Genomic DNA, 15,681 nt, shown 5'->3' on the forward strand with positions numbered 1-15,681 from the left:
ACCCTCATGCTCATTCTACAATAGTGGCTTTATACAATATTTGTCTTTGTGAGACTGAGTTTGTTCACTTAGCATGATGCTCTTCAGGCCCTCCCAAGCTATTCAATAATTTACAAAATCATTGCTCCTAGTATTCCATTGTATAAATGTACCATAATTTCTCAATCCATTTGATTATGGTTGGACATCTGGGCTCTTTCCATTTTCTTGTGGTGATGAATAACGCAAACATTGATGTACAAATCTCCATTTGTGCCTCCGTTCTCATTTTCTCAGGGTATAGTAGTGAAATAATTGAGTCATGTGGAATTCTATGTTCAGCTTTTTGAGGAAGCACCAAACTGTCTTCCAGAATGGGTACTAGAACCTAATTAGTGCCTTGCTTTTTTATGATCATTGTTAAATGCTTACTGCTTGGTGGTTATATATGTCATGATGTTGGAATCACATACAAATTAAGCCTAAAATATAACTTGGTAGTCTCTGATGTTGTCCACTTGAGTAAAGTGAATTGGATTCTTTGTAATGAGCATACAGGGTGTGAAAGAAGCCAATGCACTAATGTGGGAGTGGCTGAGTCTGACTTCTACCTGCTTCATAACAGGGAACTAACCCCACTAGTAACATTCATAGCAGCAAATAGATAACTAATTGGTCAGACATGCCAGCTCCCATACTTCTACACCTATTTCCACCAATTATTCAAGTCCAGTATTCATTGTTGACTCACAGACTTTACTCACAGTTGTGGAGTCTATTTGGAAATAAATTTGAGAGTGAGGGAGGCAAATATGACCCAATGCATGTCCAGGCTTTAGTACAACAGTACCTAAGCACAATTCCTCAATTACTCCAAGCTCCAGTTTCAGTTCAGCAGTTTATTTTTCCTTCCATCATCCTGCAAGAACAGCAAAACCTTGTGGTCTTTATCTCAAAGCTCCTCTGGTTATACCTTGCCAGAGTTTCCCCATTACCATCACCAGGATCTTACCACCAGCATCTCACTCTCACCAGGGTTTCACTCTCATCAAGTCTCTCTCTAGTCTCACTCTCACCAGAGTCTCCCTCCAGTCTCCCTCAAGTCTTCCTGTTCCCTGTGGGAAGCACTCTTTCTCTTATCCTAGTCCAAATCATCCTAGTTTGATGATTTATTTGCAAGTCCATGTGCCTGTGATTAAGGTAGCGAGAGACAAAAAGAGGCTAATGTAAGGGCTAGAAAAGCCAGCTTTTAAGCTAATACTGCACAAGGTTAAACAATAAAGTTATCTTAATTTGTGCCAACTTGATTGATAATTTAGACTTTCACTCATGGTAGTACTACATTTCTCTGGTCAAGATTTAAACTGTGGAACATGAGATTTTTGTGAACTGGATCCAGTGTTATTTAATATAGAGGTTCTCCACCATCAGTTTGCTTAAGAGTAATCTGGAGGATTTCCTAGGATAAAAATTCTTAGCCACTTCTCTAAGATATTATGATTTCAGAGGCCTGAGCTGGGCCTCAGAATCAACACTGCTGAAAGACTCCCAGGCAATGCAAGCCTATGGACTCCTCTTTAAGCATCAATAGTCCAATAGAATTGGAAAATGCAGTTTCAGAGAACTGGAAAATGTATGCTCCCACATTTCTCAGACTTCTCACCAGTATGATGATCATTCAATTATTTAAACTTGGATTTTTATTTTTCATAACAAAGAAGAGAGAGAGAACAAATTCCTATCAAATTTTCTAAAAGGACAACTTGGCATTGACTTTGACTTCTTAAAATTAAAATTTTATTGATTCTCCATTTTATTAAATAAATGTTTGTTGAGCTTAGCTTTATCTCAGGGAGGAGGGAGATTTTTCAGGGCAACTTCACTTCCCATTTATTGCCTGCTAGTTGAAGTGCAGAGGAAATATTTATTTTTCATACATTAGATGGACAAAAGGAATTATAAATACAAGGATGGGCAGAAGTTATAGTCATGCCTGCATTGAAACTAGCGGACAGATGCACATATTGGTGAGTGGTTGATAAATTACATTCTCTCTCTTGTCATTTAAACTAGTTATAATATCCACAGTGTTTGGAGAAATGTGTTGTTTGATGACCCTTCTTATCATTTGGGGGGGCTTCAGCAATTGTCTGTTTGTCTGACTATACACAGAGTATAGGAACGACAGATGGTTTGTACACATTGCAATCAATATAAATAAACCAATTGTCAAACCACTTCCATCTCACAGTATACACATTTGTACCACAATACAATTGAGTTAAATAGGGATTTTTTTTTCAGTGGCTAAATATTTTCAGAATTAGATTTCCAAGCCTTTCTTTGAGGGCAGCTCTGAGTAAGTTTGGGCCTCCAACTCTGTGATCATCAGATAAATGTCTTATCATTTGTGTTATCTAAGGACAACAAAATAGCCAGTTGCAAATCAGAACAAAACAAAGAGTGTGTAATAGACATACTACACATCTCTCTTTTGAGACCATATTAACCCAGAGTATCCCATTGTAATTCATCAAGGCATGAACAAGACAGCATGGCAAGGGAGGAAAGGAGACGTACATAGATGCTCTTGTCATTTGACATCCACATCTACATCGCAGACTGTCCTTTTTGATGCCTTGCCCCTCACAAGAACCCTCTCCCATCAAATCCAAGGCTTAACTGTTTTCTCAAGGCTAATTCTTAGGCTTGGAAAGCCATGTTCTACCCTTATTGTAACATCTTCTTTGAGTGATTGATATTTTATCATCTTAAAATGGAAATTGACATAAAAGATGTATTCTTTTTGCCAGCATCGAGTACAAATATATACTACACCTCTATTTAGGGTCCTACTTAGGGTCCTCAGATGGCACAAATAGTTTGCACTAGACTGCTAACCCAAAGTTTGTCAGTTCAAACATACCCAATGGAAGAAAAGGTCTGTCAGTCTTCCCTCTTAACATTATAGCCAAGAAAACATTATGAAGCAGTTTGACTCTGTAGTACATGGATACCATGAGTTGGAATTGACTCAGTGACAACTGATAATAACACCACCACCATATACATGCACAATAGGCCTGCAGAAGCACACATGTGAAAAATTACGTCCCTTCTTTCCCTAAAAATACTGACTTTATTAGTAAAATAGAGATGTTTTCTCAAAGGCAAGAAAAAGAAAATGATCCTTTCAGCTGAAAATGAGAAAGAATTTACTAGCTTTAAAAAACTAAAAATAATCTCTGGCTGGTCTTATTCCTGTCCTCTGTATTTAGAGGAATTTTTGTCTGATACTATTATTACAGGAAATTCCAAAGCATGAACATTTTCTGGCATTTTCATAAAAACAAGTATTTATGTCTTATTTTAATTTAGACATAGAGGAAAACTGTTTTGTTTTTTGTACACTGATGTATCTAATGGATACTGTGACAATGTGATTTTGTGGAAAATTTAGATAATGAAAGCATTTAAGGAGTCATAGAAAATTCATAGAGTATGATACTTAAGCAATATATCTCTCAAAGTCTACTGAAATCCATTACAATCTATGGTTCTAAACACAAATGTAATGCTCACTTAGACAATCAAATCTGTTGCTGTAAGGAGTGGATGCTGATGTCTTCCTTTCATACTAGCTCTTAGGTTATTATGAAATTGATGAGTGGTTAATGATTATGATCAAGTTCTGATTACCTATGATGTGGCCAGATATTTGCTTGGAGCTAAGTAAGTAAAAAGGTTGAAGAGTGATGAAATATTCAGGTGTCTTAAAAATGTGTGTCCAATGTTTGGTTAATAGTATCTCCCTTGTTTGCCCTTGCTCTCAGCCTCTTTTTTCAATTGCCATCACCAACTCAGGAATGTGAAAACTCTCTGCAAATGTATCAATACTATACACATGTGGGACAAGGGTGGAGAAAATGAGAGGATTGAGTTCCAGTTTAATATGTTCTTGGGACTCCCAGTTCTGAATTTAGAAGTTCATTGCAGACTTCCCGTGTCCTATAAAAATTCTACCATGGTTTATAGCTGGCATTTTGCTATATTTTAATAAATGTGTCTTTGGAAAGGAGACCCAAGTCATGAAGAAAACGCTTTGCATACCTGCAAGTTCTGTTCTCATGAGTTTTATACAATCACTGCTCAAGATCATGCCACTAACTCAGTGGAGAAAAGAGAAAGAAGCTCTATTCTCGAAACCTTTGTCTGAAAATGTTGCCTAAATCTTTTTAAAAGTCAGCTGAATGTGTGTTCATTAGAGTTTCTCATGGCACAGGTCACTATGTCAAAATCTTACACAACCTCTTTGATTTAAAGGCACATTGAGCAATGTCAAGCCTCATTAATTTTCCTGTATCAAACAAAATCATTATTGAGAAATTTGTTATTGCTTTCCTAAAGTGGGTATCTACCAAATAACTCCAGTCCAATCTTTCCCTCTAATATGGTAATCTGTTATCTGTATTTAATTATCCAGAAGGTGAAAGTTGCTGGGCAGCCCCATGGAAATGTTTAAGTTTTTTCTTTCTGGATCTGTTGTCTTTTCAGATCAATCTTTCCGCTAATGACAGCCAATACTTTCATATGTGATTACAGGCCCGCTCCATCTTTTCATGAGCCGAGACTCTTTGGAATCATATGTATTGATCTTTTTAATAGAAGTCAGGAAAAATAAAATTACTTTGGCTTCTTGTGGCAAAACTATGATAAATGAGAACTTAGAAACTTAGGGGGAAATTTTTTCTGCCTTGGATTATTTTAATCACTAAAAATGATTGTCTTTTTAATAATATTTGCTTTCCATTATGCACATTTGCAGCAAAGCCAAAAATGGTTTCTGTATTGCTTAATGTGACCGCATTGAGGCAGAGGCCTGTCAGTATTCCCGTACCTGCTGGTGACTCAGGTATAGCGGCTCATAATGGGAGGCAAGAAGCCAATCTCTAGAACTTCTTTAGCAATCTCAAGTTGAGTTTCGGTACACTACTTTCTATGAAAGAGGTCTTATTGAAACATCTTTTTTTAAATCAAAACACATTTATGTAAAAAGCCCATTGTTAATACTACTGTTTTAGAAGCAAGCTTAAAAGTAACATTTCTTTTATCACCCCTCCCTTTTTTATTTCTCTTTTGGCCACGACTATTTCCCAAATGGTTTTTTCTTTCTGCTTAAGACAAAGCACATGGCAGTCCTCTGCCTGGGGTTGCGGCTGTTTACTCCTTATTGCTTGGGGCTGCGGTTGGTGCTGCCGGCAATGCATGGGGAAACAAGGATCATTGTTACCTTTTTTTTTTAAGGTAAAGTCAAACTTCAGGATTCACTTTGGCTCTAATGTTGGAGCCCCATAGGTGGCTTCTGTTTTATGTTTCAGTCATGCCCCCAGTGCCCAGTTGAAGGCTTGGTTCCTTGGCTTTGAGACTGACAGGAAGATCAAAGCATGTCAGCGTTACTACATACAGAGACTAGATCTCTTTTGGTATGAGAAAGGGGAGGATCAAATATCAGTGCCAGGTGCCAGGCCAAGACTAGCCTTGGTTTGCTTTGTTTGGCCAATAGAGGCTATATGTAAGAAGGAAAACATGTCCTAGTGTGGTGTCATATAAATGGAACTTGTGACATAGAGATGAAACTCTTCTTTCTCCCTCAACCCCTCCTCTCTTCCTTCTCCCCCTTCCCTTTCCTTCCTCACCTCTTCTCTCCTTTCACTTCTCTCCATCCCCTTCTCCTTCTCAAGTTTTTCTTCTCTCCTCACCACTCCTCTCCTGTTCACTTTCCTCTTCTCCTCTCCACTCTTTTATCTCTCTCCTCTTATCTTTTTCTGTCTTCCATTTTTTCCTTTCCCTCACCCCTCCCTTTCTCTCCCTTTCTCCCCTCTCCCTTCCCCTTTCTGCACCACTCTCCCATTCCTCTACTGTGCTTGGTGTCTTCTCTCTCCTCTCTTCACCTCCATTTCTCCCTCCTGTCTTTCTCTATATCCTCCCTCCTCTCTCCTCTTTACCCTTCCTCCCCTCTTCTTCCCAAACATGACAAATGAAAACAATAGTCATCAGATAAATTGTATTTACGGAGCTTGTCTTTTAACTTGATTTAAATCTAGTGCCAAGAAGATGAGCATATTATGTAAAAAAAATATAATGGAAATCCAAGACTAAGAAGAGATCATAAGCTTTTACAGGGTGGATGGTCATTCAAGGAGGGCAGTTATCAAATGTCACTGCAAGCCTGAGTGGTGTTACAGGCCCTGGTGCAGGTTGTCACAGAGGCAGATTCAGTCTGATCTGGAGGTTTGTGGAAGATCACTTTTTACCTTGACATTGAAAGAGGAGTAGTGCTAGTCAGGGGGTGTGAGAAGGAAAAGGATACTCTAGGCTGATGAACCTGCTTGTGTGGAAGCTGGAGTCCAAGGAGACATGGTATGTGTGAAGACCTGGAACAATACCAATGACTGCAGGATAGGAAGAGCCTAGAGACCCACACAATTCCTTCCCAGTGACATTTGTGAGAATGTGTGCCCTCTGTCTTCTAAACAACTTGTGCTTGAGGATGACTTTGGACTCCAGCTTTGGAATGATCGTCTGAGCTGTGAACTGCCTTTGACCAAACCACTCAATATTGGCGGTGTGACCATCTTTCTATGAGAGGCAATGTTTGTGCAGTTGTTTGAATATTTCTAGAATTTTGATCTTAATTTGTAAAAATGAATGGAAAATATTGAAGCACAAATCTGATATCCATGTTAAGAAGTACAGACTTTTAAAAAAATTTGTACAATTGGTGGAAAAATGGAAAGTTTTGTGGTGAGTTAAACTTAACATGCACTGCTTTTAAGCTTGTCAATTGTGTATTCATATGTGGAAAGCAAACAAAATATTAAGGGGCATGATCAACATACGGAAAAGAAATGATACTAGAAATAGAAGAATATATCTAAAAATTCCATACAGCAAGGACTTAAAAATATATATTTCTCTGATAGTTCTTACACAATGAGAAAAAGATATTGATGGTGTTGCACCAAATTTTATTTTCTTTCCAAATATTCAAGGTTCATTATGAATGGAAGTGGAGAAATATATTTAATATTTTCTTTTGAAGAATCGGTTAAATATGGTTAAAACATATAGATTAAAAAGTTTAGTAGTTTACATGTTATAACTTCTTAATCTTATATTATGCATTAAGTAATGTGAAGTTTATAAAAGTAATTCTGAACATCTATGTTTGTAACTACCTTAAGGAGTAGTTCTACAGATACCATTTAATCTTTTGATTTTGAAAACTTAGATCTCACTATTGTTTATATGCTTTTCAATGACGTACTAATTCAGAAGTGGTTGGCCAATCCTTCTTCTTAATCTGTCATAATCTAGGAACCCCACTAAAACCTGTCAATGATGACTGACCCTCTGGTGTTTGACACACTGATGGCTGGCACAGCTTTTGGCATCACAGTAACCCACAAATACAGCAAACTGACAGACAAGTGTTATTGGAGGAAGATTATTCAATAACCTTTGTTATACAGATGACACAGCTTTGTTTGCTAAAAGTGAGGAAGACTTGAAGCTCTTGCTACAGAAGACTAAAGACTACAGCCTTCAATACAGATTGCATCTCAACAAGAAGAAAACAAAAATCCTCACCGCCAGACTGATAGGAAACATCTTGATAGATGAAGAAAAGATTGAGATTTTTTAAATGATGTCATCTTACATAGATCCACAATCAATACACTTGGTACCAGCAGTTAGAAGATCAGGACATGTATTGCACTGGAAAAGTCAGTGGTCAGGGACCTCTCCAAATTATTGAAGAGTGATAATGCCAGTTTGAGGACTAAGGTACACCTGATTAAGGCCATGGTTGTTATAATAATTTGCTATGCATCTGAGGCCTGGACAATGAATAAGGATGACAGAAGAAGGGTTAATGTCTTTGAGTTGAGGTGTTGAAGAAGAGTGCTGAATATCACATAGACTATAAAGAGAAAGTATATGTCTTGGAGAAATTGCAGCTAGACTGCTTCTTGGAGGCAAAGTTGATAAAGCTTTGTTTCACATGCTTTGCTGCTAGGAAAGGAGGTTTTCCTTGAAGAAGGCCATCATACTTAGGAAAGGGAAGGGACAACAAAGGGGAGGAAGACCCTCGACCAGGTGGGTTGACATAGTCACCTGCAGCAGTGTTCTTGAATGTGTCAGAGACAGTGAGGGTGGCACAGCATTGGACAAGGTTCAGATCTGTTGTCTATATGGTTGCTATGATTTGTACTCAACTTGATGGCATCTAACAATAGCATCAGATATCTCTATTAATAAGTAGCAAGTTCTCTAGGTAATAGTAAGCATCATGAAGACGGATAACAGTTTGGGTAAATGGAAACAGATTGACAGTGAAATATGACTAACTAAAGCATTTTTACAGGGTGGTCTCGTGGTCTACTGGTAAGGAATTGGGTTGTCAATGCAAAAGTACTGAAGTCAAATTTACCAGCTGCTCTGTGGGAGAAAGATAGGCAATCTCCTACTGTGCAATTTACTGCCTCTGAAAACCCATTGGAGGTTTAGCTATGGGTCAGCTATGACTCGAAGGCAAACAACAACAGCAACAATAACAATATGGCATTTAGAACCGACCATCTGCTCTCTACGAGAAAGATGTGACAGTCTACTATAAAGGTTAAACTCAAAGCTATCATTGAGTTGATTCCAACTCATAATAGAGAACCTCCATCCAGTTTCAGAGGCTGTAAATCTAATGAAAGGAGACTGCCCATCTTTCTCTTGAGGAGCAGCTAGCTGATTCCAATGACTGACGTTGTGGTTAGGATCTACAACATGCTACATGCAATGCATTATGTTATCAGTTCTCCTTTGTAAAGATTAAAGCTTTGGAAACCCTTTTGGGCAGTTCTACTCTGTCCTATAGGATCACAAGAAGTCAGAATTGACTACAGCAGTTTTATTTTTTCTTGTGGATTTTTCTTTTTTATTTTTTCCCATCTTAAGGAGCAAAAAGTAGAAGTAAGAACTATGGAATCTTTAATTTACACAATTAGTAATTCTCAAGACATGAGGCGATGGGTCTGTGGGCTGGCCTGAGGCCTGGAGCCTTGGAGTCTCTCTCCACTCCAGGAGTTGGCTGGCTGGCTAACATCTTGATGGTGGTCTTGTCTTGACAAGGGACGTTTCTGGGGTCGTGTCTGTTGTGTGTTACTGTTCTTTTGCCTCCTCCCCCTCAAAAGTGCTTGGCACGTGAGTCTTAGACCAAGGGTGGAGGCCTGCTTAAGGGTGTGGACTTAATAAATATACTTTAAAAGACACAATCATTTGTCTATTTACTGTTGTGAACAACTTGGAGTTGCTGTGATGCTGAACACTGTTCCATAATTGTGTCAAATACCCTAATGGTTACCCATTATGTACAATGTTTGAATGAACTTCCAGATTGATTCATGTTGGGAATAAGGATTGGCATACACCCTAAACTATATGCCTCTGGACACTCTACAGACTCTCTTATAAATGTACAGAAGTGATGCTAATTAGAGAACAGAGTTCAGGTCTTTTGTGCAAAGCTTACTCTGAGTCATATTTGACTTGATGACACTTAACCTCTGTTACACGAGACCAGTGCTATTATATCTGCCGGAACATTCTTCCACTTTGCACATCACTCTTTGTCAATGTGCTGTATGAAGTAACCTGGGTTTTCTGTGATGCTGAAATTTGTGCCATGGGGATATAAAATACCATAATGGTTCCCCATTGTGGACACTGTTTGGTGGAGCTCCCAGTTGTAAAGCAGGTTTTGAAGCAGGAGTGGCATACACTTCCTAAACCACATGCCTCTGGAAACTCTATGAACTTGGCAAAACAATGACAGCTATGGAAAGGCATTAGGTCTTTTGTTCATAGAGTTGCTATGAGTCGACCTCGACTCTATGGCAATCAAGAAGAAGAAGAAGAAGAAGAAGAAGAAGAAGAAGAAGAAGAAGAAGAAGAAGAAGAAGAAGAAGAAGAAGAAGAAGAAGAAGAAGAAGACATATTCAGACAAGTCCTACTGACAATCTTTTGCTATATGGATATCCAAAGAGTTCTAAAGAAAAACTAAGTGTCAATGGTATGTATGACTTCTATTCAGGGTTTAAAAAGTATCCAATAAAAAGAGGATTGTTGACATCAAGAGCTTTCAGCAACTGAATGTTCCACATGCCTACCTTGCATTATACCTCCAGCGGTTTTTGGTCAGGGCAATCAGTGATTTAATTCTTTATGGGCTAAGGTGATTACATTAAGAAGATTCTAGAACCTTGACTATTTGATAGGTATAGGTCCTTTAAGAGACTAAAGGATATGGCTCTAGGTTGAATCATAGTAAATCAACTAGAATATGCAAAAGGAAGAAGTGCCATTTCTCTCTGCTCTCTAATATTCATGAAACAATTTCCAATTCCCTATTGCCTAGTGAGATCTGATAGCTTAGTGGTAAAGAGTTGTGCTGCCAACCCCAAGGAACATTGCTTCAATCTGCCAGCTGCTTCATGGGAGAAAGATGGGTAGTCTCCTTCCATGTAACTTATTGCCTCTGAAAACCTGCTGGAGCGTCAACTATGTACCATCAATTTTACCTTGATACTTAACAACAGCAGTTACATTGAGATCAGGTTCTTTGAAAGAAGACGTTGATGAGCTACTTTAAAAAAAAATTAAGCTACTGAAAACCTTATTAACAGTCCTACTCTGACACACATGGAGTCACCATGAAGTGTTTGGGCTTTTTGTTTGGCTTTTGTTTGTTTGTTTATTTATTTATTTTAGTGAGATCTGCTGGTAATTCACTTCCAGGTTAGCCTTATCTTTTCTTTCTTTATTGAAGACATGATTTCTATGTTTTGGGAGCCATCTTTGCTTTGATTACAATTATGTCAAATAGTATAGCTTTAAATGGGCTTTAATTTTTTACAACTCAACCTAGAAAAGCACGACAGATTATTTTATTTGATTTGGTTCAGTGCCTTTCACAAGTTTCTCAGGCTTTCAACAACTTTCAACCCACTGAAATACCAAGGTTCTTTGAGTTTCCCAAAGGTTGTGAATATTAACATATCAGTTCTAGTCCTCGAGGCTCTTGCTCTAATATATCACAGGGAGACTCTAAATGCTGATGTCTGCTCAGTCATTCACTAGGACAGCAAACCCTGGATGCCCAGCACCTCACACATGGTGTGGGGCACTACATGGCCCACCTGTGGAGATACCTTCCCCTTTGTGCACTCTTCTTTGCAATTCTCTAATATTTCCTATTTGTTGGTCCACATAACCTGTAACTGGCAAGCTGATTCCCAAGATTCAGAGCTGTCTTTGGTCGATAAACTACTCAATCACTTTGGAACCATCTGTTAAGGAGCCAAGAATAATTATTTTACTGAATATGAAATTGATTAGGAAGATACGTAGGCTACAATACCGTTTCAAGTCACCCTGATATCATTCAATGAGCTTTTAAGGTCTTACGATTACCATTCTTTACAGCTAAGACAGTATTCCTTTTTTAAAAAATTTATTATTAATTTCAATGAAAATGTACAGAGGCTTTGGATTTCCATTCATTCAGTGTTGCACTTTTCTCTCCTCCCAACCCTCCCCACTAAGACAGCATTTCTAAAGACTTGGAACAAAATATTTTCACATGAGCTATATTTATAATAATTTACTCTAATGGCTTGCTGTTGTTGTTATGTGCCGCCGAGTTGCCTGGGACTCTGCCCTAAATCCTGCCCTATCCTGTGCCAATCTCACTGTCTCTGACACACCTATGCCCATTACCCCAGTCACTAAATCAATCCATCTCATCAAGGGTCTCCCTCTCCTGCACTGTCCCTCCACTCTCTTAAGCCTAATGTCCTTCTCCAAGGGTCCTCCTTGCAACATGTCCAAAGTATGTTAGACAAAGCTTCAGAATCCTTGCCTCTAAGGAGCAGCCTGGCTTCACCCGCTCCACAACAAACCTGTTCGTTTTCCTAGCAGTCCATGGTATATTCAATACTCTTTTCCAACACCACAGCTCAAAGGCATTAATTCTCCTTCTATCATCCCTAGTCATTGTCCAGCTCTCTAATGCATATCAAATGATTTCAAAGACTATGGCCTGTATCAGGTGCACCTTAGTCTCCAGACTAATATTGTTGCTCTTCAATATTTTAGAGAGGTCTCTAATCGCAAACTTTCCCATCACAATATGTATTCTAATTTTCTGGCTAATGGTGCCAAGAGTGTTGACTGTGGAGCAATACGAACTAAAACTATGATGGCTTAGTTATAAAAAATAGCACTGCCAACTCAAATGGATGCAGTACAAACCCACCAGCCGCTCTACAGTCAAAAGATGGACAGTCTCCTGTGTGATTTACTGTCTCTGAAAATCCACTGGAGGGTCAGGTGTGTCAGCTCTGACTTGACTGTACTCAACGAGAACAACAACAGCAACAATAACAACATATTTATAATAAGAAAGCCTCTTTCCCCTTTGAAGATCTATAATTGTTCAGTATTATGTATATTACTACTTGGTTTCTTTAGTTCTAAAGTCTTAACAATTATTTTATACTTTAAAATATGTAAGTCAATGGAAAAGTAAGAGTCTGTGATCAGTTTTCATTTAACATAACTTTTTTGAAATCCATTTAAGTTGTTAATTGAGTTTGGCTTCTGTCATATATATTAAAGCACATAAAAATGATTTATCTTTTATGTCTCATATAAGTTATTCTTCATAAAAACTCTATTTTATATTGATACACTTTTTCTACCTCAGTGCAAATTGGTCACCTATAAATGTTTGGTCTTGATATACTTGGGTAGGAATGTACTAAATAGTTATGAGTCCTCTCATTCTTTAAAAAAGGGATAACAGGCAGAATTTTGAATGTGCAAATTGGATTCATGACAGCTGGCAAAAAGAGACATGAAGAGATTTTGTTTCCCCTCTGGGATTTGATAACTGTTAATTCTTCATAAACTTGGCTTCTGCCAAACATACATTGTACTTTCCTCTGATAGGAAATTCATATTGTTAAACTCTATGTGAACTCAAGGTATTAATGTAGAGTGCTTACTAGCAAAAATGACTTGCAAATGTCAGATAAAATTAAATAACATGGCTTAATAAAATAAGCTTGTTTCCGAAAATCTGTTTTTCATATTTGTGAAAGAATTATCTGTCCTGTTATTTAAACCAAGATATTGCCAGGACAGGGAAAAGAGACACTCTTTTATCAATTATCAAGAGAACCATTGATTTCACAAAGCCAATTAAAGTATTTCTGGAGGAACAAGTAAATATTAGTTTTAGAAGCATTTCTTTTAAAAGGAAATTCAGTGTCTCACATAAAGGGTACTAAATAAAAATAAGACATCTTATTCATCACCTAGGGCCCAGCTGACTGCTGGACATGTTCAGAGATCACTAGTTTCAAAAGTCATTAATTTAACTGATTTAAAAAATTATAGATAATTAACCTTTACTTAGATTTGCTGGTTACCAGTTGCTATCATGTATCAGAGCAGTACTGTAATACACAGGATTTTTAGCGGTCATTTTTTTTTCTTCTGAAGTAGATTATTCACTGAGATATGTATCTAAAATAAGTGGACATTAAATAGCATAAAGAGGAAGAATTTTGACATACATAAATGCCCTGTGACCTGTGATTTGACTATAGTGCTTTGTAGTTATAAAGCACCATATAACATAAAGCACATTGTATGGGATATACTAGGGGTTCTCTAGAGATACCACTGGTAAAATCAACTGTTCATTATGAACTTTCTTAGATATACGTGCAACAACCATGTTCTGCCTTCTTGCTTCATCTACATGGCACCTAGGAAAAAAGACTGAGAATCTCACTCTGCCTGGTCTACAGGAGGTTCTGAGTGTTCAGTACAATGATCTAAGAAGAACAGAAACAGTGGACCTGCAAGAGTGTGGGTAGTGAGATGGGCTTCTTTGAAAGCATGTTAGCTCCTGGTTGGAATACACTTTTAGGAAAACATGTTATATTGGTTAGTGGTGAGAGAGGATACAGGAAATCTGTTATAATAATGTTCTTCTTAGGTGATGTTGACTAGGTTTATGAGACATCAGAAATACTTTTCTCCTGACAGTTTTGGTCTATAGTGACATTTTACCTATGGTAAATGATCTTTGGAAATTCACCGATGAAGAGAAGATCGTTTGGTATCTACTGGATTTCATGTATTGGTCCAAGTTTGGAACCTACTAAGTATAATAAAACACAATTAGAATTGCCGTCATGAGTGAAAGTTAGTCTGTCTCCTTGGAGGATATGACATCAACCCCAGGACAAAGAATATCCCAATAAAATCTTTTTAATCCTCTGTGAATCTGCTATTCATGAATGATGTCACAGCTCTCCTACTTCCTGAGTATAAGAAATTCCATAAGCCTATTTATCACATGCAGATTAGTCTTTACTCTTCGTGTTTTAGTTTTCAAATTATATACTTCACATTTAAATTTTTCTTTTAATTTGAAGAAGTCTACTCCGATATAGAGCATTGGAATTCGGTAGAGATTCAACGACTTTTAGGAATTTAGGGGCAAATGTTTGCATAATTAAAGAATTTGGAAATTATTTTATTTTGTGTTAGATATTAGCCACACATCATTCCTCTAATACCCTAATGATACAAAGAAAATACCAGGACAATGGATAAACTTAATCCCTCTCCCCACTGCCCTCAACTCCTCATAAACTTCTGAAAAGAGAGAAGTGTGTACTAGATACCACTTTCAGACACAATTTTAAAAAAATATTGTGCACAAATATAGTGTATATTTTTTTCCTATAATAATTTTCTATTTCTATCCAGAATCTCCTTTTTAATGGATCCTAAAAGCTAAATTTCTTCTAGTCTAAGATCTTTCTGCCATTTCTGTAAACTGGCTGGGAGGAGGGAATCATTGGGCAAAAATCCTTGCCATGTGCTTAGTGCTTTATTTGTTTGTTTGGTTCAAAAGATTGGCTCAGATTCCATGTCTACCCAGTGACTACGCAGGGGTAAGTCTCCCAGGGCTCAGTCAAAGCATGGGAAGCAGGAGCATCTCCCAGAAATCTGCCCAGAAACCCAATGCAAACAACTCTGTAGTTACTTTGCTTAATTGGACATGAGAAAAACTTTGAGTCTTCTTGCCTTTTTTAAAGCACTCTGGCTGCTTAGTGGTGATGAGTTGCACTGACAACCTTAAGGCAAGGAGGTAAAATCCACCAGCTGCTCTGCAAGAGAAATATGGACAATCTCCTCCCGTGTGAATTTCTGCCCCTGAATATAGGCTCTAGAGAGTCAGCTATGGATCAGTTCTGACTCGGTGGTACATAGTAACAGTAGACACCTAGAAAGGGGGATTTCAGATTCCCAGATCTATCTGGGTTTCTTTGATGTATCACTAGACTTTGATCATGGAGACAGGGAGTGGAACTTCCTGCTCAGGATCTCACGGATGTCTTTACTCTCTTTTCCCTTTGACTCTCTTTTTTCCAGTTAATTTTAATACTGTCTAGAATATAACGGTCTAGTTCTTATTTCATTTTCCACAAATCTCTTGTTTGATGTATACATTTCATGCCTTTAGCACTGTTTGTGGCAGCAGAAAGAAGCCTCAAAAGAGATAAA

Source organism: Elephantulus edwardii, unplaced genomic scaffold, assembly GCF_000299155.1.
Source record: "Elephantulus edwardii isolate Elephantulus edwardi_28Jun2011 unplaced genomic scaffold, EleEdw1.0 scaffold00051, whole genome shotgun sequence".
Classification (NCBI taxonomy): Eukaryota; Metazoa; Chordata; class Mammalia; order Macroscelidea; family Macroscelididae; genus Elephantulus; species Elephantulus edwardii.